At 47.0% G+C, this 20,810-nt stretch overlaps 1 protein-coding gene across 2 annotated transcripts in view; it reads left to right on the top strand.

Annotated features, from left to right (window-relative positions):
- Positions 1-20,810, top strand: part of ZNF407 (zinc finger protein 407) — a 1,778,346-nt gene that overhangs the window by 518 nt on the left and 1,757,018 nt on the right. The window lies entirely within an intron of this gene.

Raw genomic sequence — 20,810 nt, 5'->3', positions numbered from 1 at the left:
AAAGAATCTAGATTGCGGTTTAATGTTAGGGTAAACATAAGATACACAGATTGGAACCACCTTATAAACTGGGAAATGCCATACAAGTTAAATTAAGTAACAGTTGTCAATGTACTGACTATATGAACCACCCTACTCTTTCCACTTCACCTTTTTGTGTCTCTCTCTCGGTTTCCTCCCATTGTGCATCAACCTCCTCTCTCCCCCTCCCCTCTGCCTTCCAGACCACTTCTATTCTTATCTTCACTTAACCATCTTTCCTTTCCCCTCCACTATCCTCCCTCTTTCTACCTCCTTCCCTTAACTCGCCTACCCCTCACTCTTTCCTCTCTCTGCTTCACACACCTCTCTCCTCCTTATCCTACCTCCACCTCATCCTCCTGTCTCTCCACCTCTGTGTCTTCTGTCAACATCATCAGCATCACCTTCACTGCCACTCCAAATGGGGCAGCGAATTGGTGTATATAAAGGAAGTTTGAACTGCTACCATACACGTATGTGCATGCGCTTGTGTATGTGTAATCGGTACTTGCATTCCTGCTGCCAAGGATGTGTTTTTCACTGTTGGCTCTAAATATCTGTATAGGGGCAGCAACATGGCCTGGATTATATATAGTTTGCTTATGTGCATGCACAAGATTTATAAATACTTGCGAACCATGTGTATTTAAATAGATAGTAAGAAGCTGTGCAACTTTTTAACGTTGAGAATAGTGCCTACTGCTGTACATTTACTCCAAATAAGAGTGATAAGAATTGGAAGAGCAGTTACATTTGGCAACCTGAAGAGAACCAAACATCAAATGTAGGCCTGTTACTACCCCTGGCTGCCACCTGTGTCAAGTTTGCAGTTTCTGAGGTTGACTACTGGGTTTCTCATTTGGTGGCTGTTTCCTCAAAGAATATTTGGTTGTCAGTTTCTTGAGCAGAATGCATTTTTAGGGGAACAAATAGGAATGTAATGCTAATTTGAGTGCCTCAGATCGGACCTCTCTACTAAATTGCTAATGGCACTTTCCTGCCTATTTTACTTGCTCTTTCCCACTAGTCCCTTCACCCACTCTTTCTTTCTCAATCACACCCCTGCCTGTCTCTTTTTTGTTCTACCAATCTCCTTAATCTCTTCATCTTCCTTCTCTAGTCTCTCTCTCGTTAGCGATCATTTGCTCATGACCCTTCACTCTGACCACATTTCTTTTTCATCATATTCATTTTTCAATATCCTCATCCTCACCCACTTCAATATTCCTCTCCCTCTGCTCAGGCCTCCAATCTCAGTACATGCCTACCCATTGCCCTACGCCCAACAAACACCTTGATTATCATTCTCCTGCTCAAACCTACTACTTCCTCAGACTTCTTTCATCTTCCTGCATCCCTCTCTATCAACATCAGTAGCTGGATAAATGGACATATGGTAACTGTAGCTCGGATGCCAGGATTGATAGGGTGTTATTTTATTTTATTTAAGTATGATTGGCATATTGGAATATAGGAATGCATTCTAGGAAGCTAGTCATAACTTGGGGAGGCCAATGATTAATGCGTTGTCATAGTTGATTTCTGTAAAGTCCATATCTTTAATTTGTTTCTTCAGATCAGATCTGGGAGAAAGTGTTTAATGTTTCATTTAACTCCATTTGGTACTTGGTACTTCTCTTAACTAGAGGTGGGTTTCCAGGTTAAGTTGAGTCCAGGGTGAATGAAGCTCAGGGATCTGGCTGAGGTGAAAGCCTTTTTATTCAGGTGGTCGACCCAGGAAGTTGGAAGTTGGCACTTTGTTTGGTAGTGAGGGTAAAACATTTGTTTTTGTGAGTATTTAGTTTTGACTTGTTTACCCAAGCCTGTTTTCGGAGATGCAACCGGTATGTGTTTGATATGATCATAAATGCAAATCTCAAATTGCTTTTCCATTGGAACATGCCTCAAATTTGGTACAAAATATATGCAGCCAGCAAATGCCTACTATGTACTGGCAATTTATTTTCAGCCTAGCACACCATATTTAAATCTGATAAATCATTCAACCTTTGTTTTAGTTCAAATGATCTCACACTAGTCATTGAATACATTTCGTTACATTTTTATCGTGAGATATCAGTTCAAGAAACCTCTTTTAAATCATGCGTAACTAGTAGATAGAGACAGACACGGATCTTGGACATCATAATGTTTTATCTTAAAAAGTAGAAATATATATGTTTAGTATTATCTCTGGTTTGTGATGTAGCAGAAGAACTTACGTCAACAAGTTAGTAAGAATAAGAAGAAACTAATGGTTCATAAACAAAGTTCATCACTGTGCTTTATCTTTTCACTACTTAAGATAGCCAGAGAGCTGACAATGGTTGGTGTTACTCTACAAGAAAATGCCTGTAGGGCTACAAGATACTGAAAAATTAAAACGAATTAGCCTTTCCGTGAGTATCATTGAGGATGTCTGAATTCACCAGTATTGAAAATAAACAAAGGAAGAGTGTCCATTAGGGAAGGGTTCAGAATGGTTGTAGCACGTGAAATATGAGGCCAGTTATAAGTGGTCAGATGAAAAGACCAATTTCAAGAAAAAATACAAGATTTTTTCAGGAAACCCTCACTCACCCTAGTGGTGACATGCTTCATCATTGGGTCCACCGGGAGAGATCGAATACCTCCCCGGTGTGCTGCGACGCCAGGAGACTGCGGAGCAGGTTCTTGTGAGGGTGAAGAGTGAAAAAGTGAGTTTAAAAATGTCCAAGGTTGTACCAAAAAATCATTTATTGGCTGGTCAACCTGACATAATAAAAACTTGCTATGTGTAGGGAAAATTAACCAAATACAATATACTGGTGTTTCCCTTCTAGAGAAAGGCCACATGGTTCTGCCCGTGGTATGTGTGACTTTACAGGGCTTTCTTCAGGACCAGTTTGCGAGTGTTACCTTGACAGGTGTGGGCGCGCTAAGGTCCACCCTGCCAAAGGCGGTGAAAGTTAAAAATAGCACTATGTGTAAAAAGGTGCAAAAAAGAAACAAACTTGTAAGTTTGGGGAATTACTTCAGTTACGAGGAACCTAGAAGTCTGTGGAAATAAAAATGAGACAAACAGACACGTACACAGACAAAGAACATAAAATCAATGGGTATTGATCATATTCAATGGCAATTAAAGCAACTTGGTGGCGTGACACGTGCTGGCATACCTATCAAGGGCCGTGGCCGAGATGCATGGGATGCGAAGAAATAGTTGTGCCACAATCCAGGGTGGGGGGCCTCAACAAGCGCTGAAAAGTGTAGTCCAGCGCGGTTGGTTGCACGTGATGAATAAGGCAACAGTTTGACAAATGGAGACTTACAGTGTTAAGTCCATCCGTGCGGGAGGCCAGGAGTGGCTACCCGGTGTTACATGGCTACCTATAATAGGGCGGCGGGGAAATTGTCCCCGAAGTGTAAAGCGAAATGGCAGAGCTTCGGTATGAATACCAGCAACTCTGCTGGCCGTGACTTGTTAATTTTTCAAGCACACAGATCTATGAGCGTGAAAAGGAAATTTTTAAAAAGCACGCGAGTGAAAGCAGGCTGGCGAGTGGTGTGCGATGTGCACTCACCTTGACGAGAGAGGAAAGCCAGATGGCGCCTCTGTTAGTCATTGTGTGCGTAACCGCGTGCTCTATGCCAGCAAAAAGCGTGTGGTAGGACTTTTAACCGTATGTGCGCTAGCGGTTTTCCCGCTGAGCGCTGCGATTTCGAAAATCCCGCGCTACGTGACAAGGTGAACTTGTCACACGCACAGCGCAGGTAACGCCCATGACGAGTTGACCTTGTCACACGCATCGAAGGGGTTAAGAGCCCACGCACTAAATGTCTCGCCAGACAGCACATGCCCTGGCTCAGGCGAGACCTAAACAGTACTATAAGTGGAACAGCATAGGATTGATGATGTGGTATGCGAGGTCCTTGCGGGTCTGGGACAAGATAGCCTTTGGTCTTCTATGTGGTCACAAATGGAAAGCGGTTTATATGATGTGTTAAACACAACCACGTTTCATCAGCCATTCATCTTGTTGAGGCATTTACTGTGCGTGAGAAGGTTAAACTAAAGGAGAGAAAGAGTACCAAAATCAGTCTAGACTCCATTAAACATGACGCGTTATTGTTGATGGGAAATGTTCGATATTGCTCATGCTGGTGTTTATCTGAATTTCTTACATTTTTTGTTGATGCAGTGCCAAAGTGGGGAACTAGGCTAAATGAGCAATGTGCATTCGGCTTCTGTTGTGTTAATTTTCTCCCTGATGGTGTGGCCACTCACTCGATACGTTCTTTGGTGCACTAGGGTACTGAGCACTGTACAGTGTCAAAGACATTCAACAGGGGTAAATATGAATGTTTCACTATCATTACTGTATGTTAGCATTTAGGGCCTAATTTCAGAAATTGTTTTTATGACTAGGTGCCATTGGATGCTGTGAGCGTAGCAAATAATCTCTCTCGTTTTCCAAATACCCGGTTTCCCCACCTCACTATTGTCATTGTTTTCAATATAGTTCTGTAGACGTTGCCCCAATTCCTTTTGAAATATTGGGTCCTTCAGGGTAGCAGGGTCCATCCTCCACAGTCCACCGGTCATTGTATGTTCTATATGAAGATCAGCGCAGATGGGTCGAAGGTTTTTGACTGGGATTGTTTCAATGTCTACTGACTTTGAAGTGTATGAGCCTCAATCTACAATTAGGCGATAGGTTCTCGAGCTGTGAACAGCAAAATATCCATTGCTTATCAGTGATTACTATGCCCGCTTCCCTTTCCCACTCTAGTTTGGACGCACACGTTATTACCAGTGAAGTGTCCTGTGTTATACTATAGATACGTGTAATCAATTTACGAGGGGAGTCATTTGATAATAAATCTTCTAGTGCCGGCAGTGCGGACGGTACTTCTGGAAACTTTGGATATCGAGCTTTACATGCAGCTCTCAATTGATAAAATAATAACATTTCAGAATCCGAAGGCTCATCTGGCTCACACATCTTTTGCAGTGTCAGGAATTCGTCGTCTGGGTAGAGATCACCAGCAACCTTTAACCTGCCTTTGCTCGCCCACTTCTCTGTCTGTTAGTGGTCCCAACAATGGATTCCCCCCCAGCGGCATCGACGGTGCATATAGCTCCGCGATTCCAGCCCTTTTAGCTATTTTCGACCAGGCCCATCGCATAGCTTCGACTGTGTTAATGTCCGATGGAGATCGTTTATATGGGTGGTAAACAGTAGCAACGAGCGGGGTAGGTGCAGCAATATCTATTTCAATGGCCACATGTGGTTGGAATGGGATTTTATGTTGCCAATAATGTAAATATTGTGCTTGTGCACTATACGCATAGAGCTCAAAGTCAGGAGATGCTAGTCCTCCTTGACTAAAAGGAAGCGTCAATAGTTTCCACGACACCCTAGGTTGTCGTCCCGCCCAGACTAATTCCAGAATCCCAGTCCGAAGACTTTTAAAAAAATTACTGTTTAGGGGCATAGGGATATTCACAAATAAATAAAGCAATTTAGGTAAAATCACCATTTTAGTGATCGCTATACACCCCGTCAAGGAAAGTGGCAATGCTTTCCATCTCTGTATCATAACTTCCATCCATTCCACCATTCTACCATAGTTAGCTAGCCATATTTCCTGTATGGATCTACTAAACCAGATACCTAGCTATTTAACGTCGCCATCCGTCCATTCTATGGGAAACTCTGTATCACACTGTTTAGTACCATTAGTTAGTGGCAGCATCACTGATTTTGTCCAGTTGATCTGTATACCTGTGAGACCTCCATACCTGATAAATTCTCTCATAATCGGGTCGAAATTTTGAACCCAATGCTGCGGTGAGTGTGGTGCTGTCTAAAGCGGGCCGCCAAAGTCTCGGTAGCGATAGCAAATAGTAGCGGCGATAGGGGGCAACCCTGCCTAGTGCCTCTCGTGATATTAATCGGTCCCGATATCTGACCATTTACTTTCACCCGTGCTGTGGGGGCAGTATACAAAAGTCGAATTTGTTTTATGAATAAAGGACTAAAACCCATGCGAGAGAATAGGGCAAATAAAAACTTTCACTCTAGAGAATCGAATGCATTGATGGCATCCAATAAGGCAGCAACCGCCTGTACCCGCGGGTACAGGTAATGGAGTAGTCCAAATAACACTCTAAGATTATGAAATGTGGCTTATCCTGGTACGAATCCAGATTGATCCGACAGCGCTATTTGCGGTAACATGGGCTTCAATCTGTCTGCCAATAGTTTCGCTTATATTTTCGCATCTAAATTAATTAACGAAAGGGGGCGGTAAGATTCCGGACTAGTTGAATCTTTATCGGGCTTCAGGAGGGTTATAATCATGGCCTCTCTAAGTGTGGGCGGTAGTATACCCGTTTCCATGACCTCTAAATATACCTGATGCAGCCTAGGAGCAACTATATCAACATACTCTTTATGGAAAGCAGCTGTTAACTCGTATCCCGGAGCTTTATCAGCCGGCATGCCATCTATTACACTTTTCACATCCTCCACTGTAATGGGAAGGTCCATATACTGCCTTGCACCGTTATTAAACCATTCGAATGCGATGGTGTCCAAATATTCTGTGATATCTGTCCCCTCGGGGTTTGTGTGTGACTTGTAAAGTGACCTATAAAAATCAGTCATTGTTTGAAGTATGTCCTGTGGTGACCTTACCACCTCTCCGTCTATCCCTTGTAGTTCAGTAATGTACTCCGCCCCCCTTGGTTCACGCAATAATGATGCTAGTGTTCTCCCCGCTCTGTCTCCCTCCCCGTACCGTCTAGCCTGTGCGTATTTGTTAAGGTATGCTGTTTCCTTCTCCGATTCCTCTTGGAATGATGTGAGTTTCGCTCTAAGCTCTGCTTGGGTGGAATAAGAAGGGTGCTCTCTATTAGTTCTCTCCAATATAGCAATGTCTCTCTCAAGTCTTTCCTGTGTGTCTCTTATTGACCTAAGCACACCCGTTTTAAGCGCCATACAGCTACCTCTTGTTACTACTTTAAATGCCTCCCATAGTCTTCCTGGCGACTCCACTGACCCCTCATTCAACACAAAATATTCAGTTAATTTCTCCCGAAGTTCCTCTCTGAATACTTGATCTAACAACGCTCGTGATGGAAACCTCCAACTAAATGGCTGCACATATTGCGGTGGTATTAGCAACTGGACCCGCTTAGTTGCATGATCAGAAAATGTGTGCGGAAGATGAGCGGCATCTACCACCTGAGAGTGCCGATCTTTGGACAATAGCCAGTAGTCAATCCTCGACCAGGCGTTTCTATGTGCAGTCACACATGTGCCCTCCCGTTCCTCCGGATACAATGCCCTCCATGTGTCTGCCAGGCAATCTTCCACCATAAGGTCTCACAATGCCGCTTCCGCTCTAGGGTGGTATTCACGAGCCACGCCCTGCCTATCAGTTGAAGGAGATAGGACCACATTGAAGTCCCAATGCAATGGTCTCGGCAATATTATAGGTAGAGCTATTGGCATTGCTCATTATTTTTTTTTTTGTATCCCTAAATAAATGGCATTGTCATTTATATTGGTAATAGCTTAATTGCTTGCATATGCGAGACCTATTGCATTAGCAAAGAGAGAGTGAGGTAGTGCGATAGAGAGAGAGAGAGTGAGGTAGTGAGATAGAGAGAGAGAGGTAGTGAAATAGAGAGAGAGAGTGAGGTAGTGAGAGAGAGAATGAGGTAGTTAGAGAGTGAGGTAGATAGAGAGTGAGGTAGTGAGAGACCGAGAGAGTGAGGTAGTGAAAGAGTGAGCTAGTGAGGGAGAGGGATGTTCTGAGGTAGTGAGATAGAAACATAGAGTGAGGTTGTGATGTAGTGAGATAGAGTGAGGTAGTGAAAGAGAGTGAAAGTGAGTTAGTGAGATAGAAAGAGAGAGAGTGAGGTAGTGAGTTAGAGAGAGAGAGTGAAGTTGTGAGGTAGTGAGAGAGTTCCAATTTGTGGGGCTCATCATCGGTCACATTTTAAGATTCGCATTACTGTTCCCTCCTGGATGATCCGTACCTTATAGCGAGTATTTCAGGCTCAAGATCCAGAAAGCGCCCCCCTCAAATGTCCGCCCTAAGAGTGATGACCCCCTCGCACAACCCTGGAGGCAGAAGCGGCCGAGCAGGGTGGAACCAGGCGGAGCGGGCCTAGGAGCAGGGAGAATAAACAGGGGGAGGGAGGGCCATGCAACGAAGAAAGGAGAGCACGTGGAGAGAAAGAGATACGCGAGGGGGAAAAGAGGAGAGAAATGATGAGGGAAGTATGGGCATGGGCATGGGCGAGGCGAAAGGCAGAAGAGAGGAGGGTGTGGCGCAACGGTCAGAGCTCGCAACTTTGGAGTTGGGGAACCAGCTCGGCGTCTGCACAACATATGTGATTCTGGACAAATCACTTGATCTCCAACTATCTACAGCGCTGAGAAGAGGCAGATGCGACCGGGCAGGGTGGAACCAGGTTAAGCGGGCCTAGGAGCAGGGGGAATAAACGGGGAGGGAGGGCCGTGCAACGGAGAAAGGAGAGCGCTTGGAGAGAAAGATACGCGAGGGGGAAAAGAGGAGAGAAATGATGAGGGAAGTAAGGGCATGTGCGAAAGGCAGAAAAGAGGAGGATGTGGCGCATCCCATTCACGTTGTTTTGATTAAGTTTGCCGTAGTGGTGGTTTCTCCGGCCTCCCTGCCCTGCACCGGCAGCTGCTGCCTGCTGGGATAAGATACATCAATATTTCACTATGGCGGTTGTTAATCGGGTACAAAATACAGACTTTAGGATCCTGTTTTTATTTCAATAGGACAGCTGATAATCGTGCATAGAACGCTAATTATAGGATTCCATATCCTATGTCTATTTCATCATGGCAGTTGCCAATCGGGCTTAGAACAACAACTATAGGATCCCACGTCCTATCTCTACTTCAATCGCCACTCTAGCGGACCAGAAACGCGTCATGTAGCTAAAACGTGAGGGACCTTTAATAAAAACGGGGATGTTTCTCCTGCCGTTCGTGGATGCAATTTACAGGCCGGCTGTTCAGAATATGGCAAACTTGTGAATATAAAGGTTGGTGCAAAGAAATGGTTGTACCATTTTACTTTATTTTACGGTCTGGGAGATGTATACCTAAACCATATGTCTGGTTAATGTACTCAATTCCTGACATGTATATCTTAATTGGGGATAGCCGGGATGCACAGAAAACAGCAATACGGGAGGGGACGGAAGGAGGGGACAAGGGAGGGACGGACACAAGCACAACGAGGAATGGCTGTTTTGATTTATTTGCCGTAGTGGTGGTTTCTCCGGCCTCCCTGCCCTGCATTTTATGCCTTACCTCCGCCATAGTTGTCGTGCCGAGGGTCACATTGCGGGTCACCGGGAGAGCCGGAATGCACAGAAAACAGCAACATGAGAGGGGACGGAAGGAGGGGGCAAGGCTCGTACTGCCTCCGCCTTCTGCACGGGTCTTCCAGCGCCGCATCTCGTGCCGAGGGTCACATTGCGGGTCACCGGTAGAGCCGGGATGCACAGAAAACAGCAACACGGGAGGGGACGGAAGGAGGGGGCAAGGGGGGGACGGACACAAGCACAACGAAGAACGGCTCACCTTCTTTCCGGGTGACAAAAAAATGGCGGCCTCAAGCTTCCGAATTTTTCGGAATCGGGGGCGTGGTTTTGTGGTTCTGAGTGACAGACTACGTCACTGTCTAAAGAACAGCAAAAGGTATGCTCCCGAATCCGAAAGAGATGGGGCTAAATTAGTGACGCATCTCTCCTCCAATGGCTGGCTTCCGTTTTTAGGAAGCCAGCCAATGGAGGAGAGACTGGGCAGGGAGGCGGGTTGAACCGCACTACTAAGAAACATTAAATCTCCGACCCCAGACTGCGCAAGCGCAGCCTTTAGGTCCTTGACCTAAAAAGCTATCCACACAGAGCCACAAACACACACAGAGAGCCCCCCCACACACACACACACACAGAGCCCCCCCCCACCCACACACACACACAGAGCCCCCCCCCACCCACCCACACACACACACCCATAGAGCCCCCCACACACACACACAGAGCCCCCCCCCCCCCCCACACACACACATAAGAGCCCCCACACACACACAGAGGGTTCAGAGTGGGGAAAGAGGTGGCGTTTTCTCGCTGTGCTGAGAGATGGGATCAGCCCCGGGATTCTTGAGGGGGCTACGGAATTGCAGAGACAGTGGGCTTTGGACAAAGTCAGAGTGGGAGAGGCATTTAGAAACAGAAATCTGTTCATAATCAAAGGCCGCATAAGAAATACAGAATAACATGTTATTCAATAAATAAAAAACAAACTGCAAATAAATCCAGCTGACTGAACTCTAAGCATCGACAGAGCGCTAATGATGTTTTGATTGGGAGGGTCAGCAACCCAGAGATATCTTAAGGTCGGAGACACTTCTGTAAAATCTCAGCCCAGCTGAATCAAACAAAAGGCGGAATCCGAGGAATCGTCCTGAACAACGGGCTGCACAACATCCTGTTCAGTCCTTAAATGGAGTACAGAAAGGGCCTAAAATGGTGGTGCTGGGACCAATGCACTTATCTCTGCAGCTAACGACAGAGTGATTATAAAACAGCATACTGCAGCCAACCATACACAGATAGGCCTGCCTTCTAGTTTCGTGCAGGCATCGTGATAAAGAAGTACTTGCCATGCCTTCCTCTGCAGTGGCACTGCCTGTGGTAAACACAGGAAACGTGCAATTGGCAGATAGGAGCACCCCATGCACCATGAGCATATGAAAGGGCCACGTCCGCCTTGGCAGCTCAAAAGAGTGGTGGCGCTAGGGAAGAAGCTTTTAATGTAACCAAGAGCAACACAGAACAGTTAGTGTTGCGGGCAAGCACAAAGATCCTGTGAGACTATGGAGGAGTGTAACATTAGGATCGAAGATTCGCTGACCAGACGGTCGCCCGCCCAATGATCAGCCTGTAGTAAGGAAATACATAAATAAATCCAGAAAAAATTATGTGGAATAAAGTCGAGTTTATTCAGCCCCAGGTGATTTTCCCAGGTCACTCACCTCCCGCACTTTGTTCCTCTTGTCCCGCACTCCCGGATCGGCCGGCTTCCCTCCCGGTGGCCCCCACAGGCGGTTTAAAAACGATCCCCTTGGGGGGGTTCATGCTCCACCATCTGCAGCTGGAGGCTCCGGTGCTGGGGTCCGTGGGGGGCTATCCTCGCCGCTTCTCCTCGCTCTCCCGCGGCACCAGGGGGGGCCGCCCTGAACTCCCGCTCTGACTCCTGCAGAGTGCTGGAAGTTCCTGTCGATGTGGAGACTCCTCCGAGGCGCCTCCTGAAGTCAGCCGCTTCTCGTCACTGCCTGCGGCTCCTGCCAGCGACGGGTGCCCCTTACAGCCCCCCTACGGAGGGTAAAACACCCACAGCTATTGTACAGTCCCACCCGGCGGTGGGCGCTATCTTTGCTTTTCCTGCAGCTTTCTAAAACCCTTGGCCGCTGTGCGTTTTCCCTGAGAGTCTTTCGGTTCCTACTGCCGGTGGATGCACACCGCCGGCCCCGCAGACCCCGCAGCCCTCTGCCCGGAGGTGCTTGTGCGGGCAGCATCAGCCTCTGCTCCGGGCGGCCCATGCTTCCCTTCCACCGAACCTGCCTGTCTTTGGGCGGCTGCCGGGGCTCGGGCCGGTGCGCAGAGCCCACCGGGGCTGGTATAGCAGGAGCCCGAGCTCCCCCGCTAGCACAGAGCCCCCCAGGGGCCAACTGGATGGGTCAGCGGTGCAGACAGTCCGGCGGACGGGAGGGAGCCTGGATCCGATCCCTGCAGTGGCAGCATCCTTCTGCGCAGAGAACGGTGAGGGGGAGTGTGACCGTGTGAGCCTCGTGTGTCCTATCTGGCAGCAGTGTGTGTGCACTGAGGTTGGGACCTGCGGAGGAGTCGCAGTGTGGACTGCGAGGCTGTGCCTATGTGCTCGTGTTACCGATGGACGTATGCGGGCAGCAGCAAAGCGGCGCCGGGCCCTGACAAAATGGCGGCCGCAAGCTTCCGAATTTTCCGGAATTGGGGGCGGGGTTTTGCTGTTTTGAGTGACTCATTACGTCACTGTTTAAAGAACAGCAAAACTTACACCCCCGAATCCGAAAAAGACGGGGCTAAATTGGAGTGACGCATCTCTCCTCCAATGGCTGGCCTCCGTTTAGGAAGCCAGCCAATGGAGGAGAGACGGGACAGGGAGGCCGGTTCTACAGCCCTACTAAGAAACATTCATTCTCCGCCCCCAGACTGCGCAATCGCAGCCTTTAGGTCCTCGACCTAAAAAGGACGGGCTATCAGCATGCGGACCATAGACATTTACAATCAGCACCGGTTCATTACATAGCGTTCCTAATAACAGTATATATCTGCCTTCCGTGTCTATAAACGAGGTATGTGTTTTCCACTGCAGACCTCTACGCATTAAGATGACTACCCCTCCAGCGTAATTCGAGTACGGAGCTTCCACAATCACTCCCCACCTATTGTGTTTAAGCATATTGGTATTAGCAGATGCCAAATGGGTTTCCTGCAGTAAGCAGATATCCACCCCTCGTCACAGCAAATATGAATGAACCGACCTCGCCTTCCCGCGGTCATTTAAACCTCTAATATTCCAAGAGAGACAAGTGATGACCTTCACAGGCACCCCCACATAATAATATGTACAACAGCAATCAACCTCCCCTCCATAGTCCGTGACCTCCGGACTCGTGCAGGTACGATATCATGTTCAATCACAGAAAACACAGTTACCCAACCCATGGAACCAGGTCGTGTCAACAAATTTAGGCAATAATAATTCACCAAGTCAGGCTTTAGACATAGCAGGCAATAAAACAATATTAACATCCTGTATCTCCCCCTCCCGCTCCAAGCCCCAATCAGGTTGTGCATGACTCCCCCCTACTCACCAATCCCCTCTGAACTCTCATATCCACATCACATCCCACCCCACCCACACCAACCCCCAAACCGGTTGTGTAATCCCCCCGCTACCCTTGTCAACACACTCATCAATAACAATGTCCAATTTGCGGGACTCATCCCATGGGGTGCGCAGCCTGGCCGCCATCCTACCCTGTACTTGTGACAGGGTGGCCGAGCTACTTATGCCATGCATGCACCTCTAGAGCCCACCTACATACAGGTCCACTCAATGAATCTCAGTGTATTCCTCGAGATCTGGGACAGTTTGGGCACTCCGTGATAATGACATGAAACACATCTTACCAGCTATGAGCAGTTTGTTTAAAAAATTTCCCGCTACTACCAGCCAATTATCTTACCGTAATGTGCAGAGATTTGCATATCATTCAATGTCACTTAGTCTGTCCACCGATCGTCCCTCCTCCGATGACTTCTGCTGCTGCTGCTGGTCGTTTGCTAACTGTTTAGCATAGTTGAGCGCCGCCTTGGCATCAACAAAAAAGGTGGGTCTGCCAGGGCCTTGAACTCTCAACTTGGCCGGGTATATCAAAGCATATTTTGTACCAGTCTGCTGGAATTTTATTTCTAGCAGGAATGAATTCCCTACGGGCAGCTTGCACCTGCAAGGTGAATTCTGGATATAGCGCTATATCATTGCCACGGTTTCGTATTGCTCCTTTCTCTCTTGCGAGGCGTAATATCGTATCTCGATCCTTATAATTAAGCACACGGGCCAATATTGGTCTGGCCGGTGCGCCAGGTTTGGAACTGGGCCCCAGGGGCCAGTGAGCTCTTTCTATAAGGAACATGGGAGAAAGACCGGTTCCGAACAGTTCTTTCAGCATAGTCTCGACATATTGTTCCATATTTTGAATGTCTGACAATTTCGCAATACCTGTTATACGTATGTTATTACGCCTCGATCTCGCCTCCAAATCCTCATTCTTCTGCTGGATCAGAGCCAACACCTTGTCCATTCCTCTAACTTTCTTCTCAATGTTAGTTTGGCCTTTCTCCGTCTCAGTTACTCGTGTTTCTGGCACACTGACCCTTCCCTCCTGTTTATCCATCCTTTGCGTAATTCTGTCCATGTGGTCAGCCAAGGTATCCATTTTGGAGTCGATGTCCTGCAGGCTTGTTTTCAGCTCCTGAAACATGGAATTGATATCCGCCGCCGGCAGTTGGCCTTGAGCAACGTCGTCCGACAGCTCACGCTCCGTCGCTTCCATGTCAGTTGGTTTATTTGTTTTCTTTTCGAACGTGAATTTCGGCTGTCGCGTTTCCTGCTTCCCCATCTTGGCTCAGTTTACTTTTCTCCCTCTCACAGTCAGGCTGTGCAACACACTATAAGTATCCCCTCGTGCAATCTTGAATTACAGCGGATCCCTTCTAGTACGAAGCATATGTAATACTTTTCCTGCTGAGGAGGAACAGAACAGCCCCATCTCTCATGCCACTTGACCAGCCCTCACATGTATCACAGGCCTACAAAGCCACAATCCAAGTCCCAGTGCGTAGTGCCGTACAGTTTAAGTACTTTTCATAAGAAAATCTCGCAATCCCAGCTGGCTTCAATAGCGATTATATTGTGGCACTTTCTCAGACCAGCCTACCAACCAGCCGCAGTGTAATCGTGGTGTTATGGGCTCCCGGCCCGTCATCAATCTCCAATGTAGTCAGCCCACCTCTTATTCAGCACCGTCCAATATGGAGCCGCACTAGTGTTCCGCCAGCAGCCCATATGCCTCCAATCAGTGATTTACAACTACTGCACATCTCGATATCTCCTCTCCGGGCACCCAGCACAGGCTGCTACTGTTCACACAAGATGGCGGCCTCCAAACTCCGACACGGCCGCTGAATCGTGCTCTCAACACTCTTCACCTACAATCCACAATGCCATCCCTTATTAAATGATTCCCAGGCGCTGCGAGTCTTTCTGCACAGCCTCATGCATGTCGCACAGAATGGGCAGCCACTGCACACAATCTCCTGGCAGCCTTCTCCAGCCCAGCTGTCTCACCTCCGATCCTCGCGGATGCCTCCTGGTATCCAACACTGCCACTTGCGCCAAGTTGGCCCAATCTTCCGCTATAGCCTTGGCCAGGACTCTTCCAGCAGCCCACTGACCGCGCAGTAAACTCCTCACTGCCCTCTGCGGCCCCAGCGGGCGCCGCGCCGTCTATTACTGGGCACCAATACCGCCAGCCTTCAATTACTCCACTATGCGAGGTCCCGGTCGCAGCCAGTCCCGCAGGCCTCACCTCGACGTCGGGACATTTGCAAATACCACTCCTTCTGCTAGCGCTCCACGGCTCTGATTTTACAGTGGACAGGAGCGGAGTGCCCCCGCAACCTCTACCAACAGGTGAGCCCGAAATGCAGCGTGTAGAAAGCAGATATATGTCGGATTTGATTAAGTGATTATGTTCATGTTTGAAAACAAATTATTGAAAATCGAAAACATAATTAAAGCTTCTCTTTGAATGATAATTCATGCTATTGTTAGGAGATTTATAGCTGTTGGTATTTCCTTTCTGCCAGTGGACACTTGTGGCTGTGGCTGTTATTTCATTAGTTATGTTGAGGCATTTTATATTGAAGCTTTTCCCGACATTGCTGTTGGTATCCCAATCTTGTGCTGTGATAGTTTTGTATCACAATGTTGAGTTTTAACCCGTTTGATGCATCGGATGGCCCCTGGCCGTCCAAAGTCACATTGGGCTTGTGCAGAAGACGGCTGGATGCCGTCCGAAACACGCCCACTCCATAATTCACCCGCACGGTCAACTGGTTAAATATTATGCTGCCAAAATACTGTATCCTGAATATGAACAACCTCGTAAAGGTAAGTAAGTAAGTATAGTTAGATATATATTCTTAACTCTACATTTTTTTTTTATTTTGAACCAATATCTATCTAATATAGTTCTTCAAGGTACGTAGAAATGGAGCTCAGAATAGTAAATCTATACTGTATTCACTATTGCAACAATGATCAAAGTCATTAGTAGCTTGGGACTATTTTGATTGATTAGAAGTAGCTCTCGTTTGGAAACGGTTGGAGACTCCTGATCATACCTATGTGAATTCCATGTATGAATACGTGAGACAGTACTACTGATCATCCTGGCATGAACGGTGGATGGCAAAGAAACGAGTAATATTTCAGGTGACAATCATGCCATCAATTTATATTGCATGGAACTGTTTTAAGAGAGTTAACTCTGCATTTATCAAGTAGAGTTTAATTTCTTGATTGTTTAGGCCACTACATTCTGTCTGCTGCAGCCACTTGATTAAGGGCTGATTTCCATTACTGTAAAGCTGGATTGAGATAAGGAAGCATGGCGCTTAACTGGGATGTTCTTACTCTAAATCTAAAGTACGTGCAATTAGACCTGGCGTCCTACATCAGAAAATTGATTTGCTTAGTTTTGTTTTTTACTATACAGGAGACTTGTCACTATTGATTTGTGGATGTGTTTGTGTAGCAAAGGTAAACCCTGAATAAACGTAACTTGCATTAATTATCGTGAACATTCCTGCTTCTACTTAATAATTTAAATCTGGCAAAAATAAGTGAGTAATCAGAACCAATAGGACTTGCTTGAGCAATATTTGAGGCTAGAAGGGTATGGTGCTGCAATGCATTTGACATCAGAAGGGCTTCCCGCAGTGACCGGTCACAGAGGCAAACATGGCTATTGTTGAGATTGGGCGTTGCTTTAGATGCTGGCCACGGTAATGAGAATGGGTATGTTTTGGGGCGCGAGAATCATTACACTTGACACAGATCTTCAGAGTCTTGGAGCACTCCTGGCTCGGAATGGTGTGTACTGGTTTAATTAGAGCAATTTCTTTTGAGCTAGGCTTCCTCTGGGTGGTTGGAATTAGAGGCGAGTTGAACTCGTGGAGTTTCACTCCACGTAATTCTGCAGAGTTACATAAAAATTCACCGAGATCCCATAGAGTTCCCTCATTGGGTGTAAAACATACACATTGCGTTGCTTGTGCTGCAATTTAGCACCATTAACTGTAGCCACACAAACAAAATCAGGAGAACAGCACCATGAATGCACAGCCATTCGAGTTGATTTTGCTGCCTTTTGAGAAGAAACTCTACCCGAGCAGCAGCAAATCTACTCGATCCGACCCTCTGACCAGGACCGCCCATGTTAGCAAATCACACTAGTGGAGGCCACATCTCGCTCATACTCGCATATCTGGAGCCTTGCGGGGAAAAATTCTGCCACTCAGTGATTAGACAGAATTTGGCTGGAACTCCGCATTACAAGAGTAATGCGAAGTCACTAAATTCTGACAATTCCACAGGTGGAATAAAACATTCTGCTCACCCCTAGTCTGAATGTGACTGCTTGGGAAGGTAACTCCAGGAGATGTGGCACAAACCACCAGACCTTTAGATCATGCTGTTTCATGACAGCAAAGCATATTCTTTACGGGTAACTTATTTAATTTAATTTCTTTTCTTTTCTTTTAGAGTTTTATAGAGTGCGAACTAGACCCGTGAGGGTATCTGAGCGCTTTACAGGATTGACAAGTGGTAAAAACAGTCTTATGATGGGTGTATACAATTGGGGTAGGAACAGGTAGATGCATTATGCAAGGAAGAAATAATAGGCAGTAATATATCCCGGATACAGTTAGGATAAAAAGTAGCTAGATACATTATATGAGAGGACAGCTGTGTCAATTCCCGGGTGGGATGCCCAGAAGTGCCAGGAAGGTATCATCATGAAGATCCATGGGTAATACCATAATAGAAAGAGAAACAAAATCGCTGAGGTGAATGAAATGCAGGCGTTTAGCGATGAATTTGCCCATTGGAAAGTTTTGGTCTCCTTTTTGAAATGTGCCAAAGATGTAAGTCTTCTGATGGTGGGTGGGAGGGAGTTCCATATTCTTGGGGCGGCCCCAGAGATGGCCCGATTGTACGTCTTTTTTTTTCTTCCCGCAAGCGTGATGGTTGGAGCAAAAGGTCTCTGGTGGATCGTGAATTTCCGGCTCCTCCGGATATCACGAGTTTCTGGGTGAGAAAAGCTGGTGATTTGGAGTATAGAGCCTTGTGAGATGCAGGTCAGTTTAAGTAGTATTCTGGCCTTGAGAGGAAGCCAGTTTGGAGCTTTGAGGTGGGGAGAGATATGGTTGAATTTCTTAGAACCTATTAGGAGTCTGGTGGTGCGTTGAGGCAGGCTTTCAATGGGGCCAAAGAGTTCTTGGGTAGACCTGCGAGGGTAGAGCACCCATATTCTAATCTTGAGATGACTAGTGCCTGGGTTGCCATTTTTAGGTCAGGGGTGTCGAGGAAAGGTTTTAGGTGTCTTAGGTAGCTCAGGTGAAATCTAGCAGTTTTGGCCATCAAATTGATATGTCCACGCAAATTCAAGTTTCAGTCTAGGGTTATTCCCAGTGCTTTAGCAGAGTCCACAATGGTAGACGGGCAGTTTAACGTTGCGATTGCCTTGATCCATTCCTGAATGTCTGAGTTGGTTTTGATTTGGGAGATAAGGAGAAATTCAATTTTTTTGCGTTAAGTTTGAGCTGGTTAGAGGTGAGCCAATGCACTGCCGGCTTCAAGGCCTCATTCAGGGAGTGAATGTCCTCAGGGGAAGAGATTTTACCGTAGATCTGTGTGTCTTCGGCATACTTGTGATAGGCGATGTTTGCGGTACGTAGCACCTCTGTGAGCGGTTCAAGGTAAAGATTGAAGAGGGTAGGGGACAAGGTTGATCCTTGGGGGACTCCAACCATGAGCGGAGGGGGAGCGGATAAGTTACAGTTGATTAGGATTCTCTATGAGAGATTCTGGAGGAAGGACCTAAACCATTAAAGAACGGTGCCATCCAAGCCCATCCGGAGTTTGAGGCGATCCAGAAGCGTTTCGTGGTTGACTGTATCGAACGTAGAGGATAGGTCTAGGAGGATTAGGACGAGAAAGCAAAAGACACATGATTGACGGAATGCAAAACAAATCAAAACATTCACCCCCTGTCAAGAGATCTGGGTTAAATCCATAATTCATTTGCTCACCATGCCACCCCAGTTTAGACCTAGCCTTATGCAGATCAGTCTTGACCCTGTGCCTCATGGGAACTGTCCAGCCCGAACTGCCAAGCCAGGCCCTCCCTGGATGGAAACAAGCATCCTAGGACCGGTTTCTGGGTTTCACACCTCTTAAGCCAGGGTAGCTTGATTCCAGAGGCACAGAGAGCTCAGGACACACGTCTGGGAAACCGATCCTAGGATGCATGTTTCCGTCCAGGGAGGACCTGGCTCGTTAATTCGGGCTGCACTGTTCCAATGAGATACAGGGTCAAGACTGAATTGCATATGGCTAGGTCTAAACTGGGGTGGCATGGTGAGCAAAAGAATGATGGATTTAGCCCAGATCTCTTGATTGGGGGTGAATGTTTTTTTTTTTTTTTAATCTTTTTATTTACGAACAAAAACAATAACAAGCATCAGGTGACTGTATACTTTGGTACAGAAATAATATGTACATTACCAACCAACACATTACTCATTGCTGATTTTCGAAATAATTATGGAGATTCCAACACTTCAGCTTCGATTTGCACATTGGGAGGGGCACAAATGTCTCCTCTATAACTATTCCATGCACCACAGATCTTACCCCACTTCTTGGGACGACCCCTAGCTACATACACCAACCTTTCTCTAAACATGTTCCAGTCTAGATTCTGCATCAATTTCCCTATTTGAGGTGCCTGAATAGCACCCCGTACTTGCGCAACGTTACGCTTCGCGATAATGCATGCTAGAGTTACCCATTGTTTCCCGTGTTTTGTGAGGTCAGAGGGCTCCCAGACATTCAAAAGACAACGTCTAGTCTCTATGTGTATCTCCACTCCCAACACCTCCCGCAACGTCTCGTGGATCTTGACCCAGTACTGCTGTATTTCCAGACAGTGCCACAATATGTGCATGAATGTTCCTGTCTCTCCACATCCTCTTCGACACCTATAATTTTCGGCCAGACCCATTTGCACCAATCTCGGCCCTGTCACATAGGTTCTGTGTAGGATCTTCAACTGCACCAGTCGCAACCTCATGGGAATAGCCACTACCTTGGGGGACGACACAGCCTCTCTCCAATCCTCATCATCAATGACCAGACCATCCGCGCACCACTGTTCTCTAAGCACTACCAACGGATCCTCCATATGATTGATTAGTTTTCTGTTAATCAGTGATATGGTTTTGGTAGGGAGGTGTCCATCTAGTATTCGATCTTCCAGCGGGGAGGCCTCAGGCGGCGCAGTACCCCAGGGGATGTTAGTCAATAGAGCATGTCTCATTTGGAGATATCTAAATTTTTCGCACTTGCTTAACTGATGCATAGCCTTGAATGAAAATATCCCCTCTTTCCCCCACACATCTTTAACCCGCGAAATCCCGATGAGATCCCACCGGTCAAAGCCCTTCGACCTCCACAGATTCCCTAGAGCCTCTGAGCTCCACAGGGGAGTGGCCAATGTAATCCTCCCAGCCCACTTGAGATGTCTATTAGCTGTGTGCCACACCCTGACTGCGTGTGCCGCTGGTCCAATGAGAGGAAACCTACCTGGTTTGGAGTAGAGGGCTCTCATATAATCTCGCACGGGCATCTGGCCCCTGTCCATTGCGTATCCGGGGTCAAGGGGCGATCCATATTTCGCTTGGGTAATTGATGCAAGCTGGGAGGCCCAGTAATATTTACGGAGAGCAAGCAGACCTATTCCCCCATCGCGCCAGGGCAATGTAAGTTTGGAAAATGCAATACGTGGCCTTCCCT

The sequence above is a fragment of the Lissotriton vulgaris genome, chromosome 4_1 (genome assembly GCF_964263255.1).
Source record: "Lissotriton vulgaris chromosome 4_1, aLisVul1.2, whole genome shotgun sequence".
In the NCBI taxonomy this organism is placed as follows: Eukaryota; Metazoa; Chordata; class Amphibia; order Caudata; family Salamandridae; genus Lissotriton; species Lissotriton vulgaris.
This window is presented reverse-complemented; position numbering and strand designations above follow the sequence as displayed.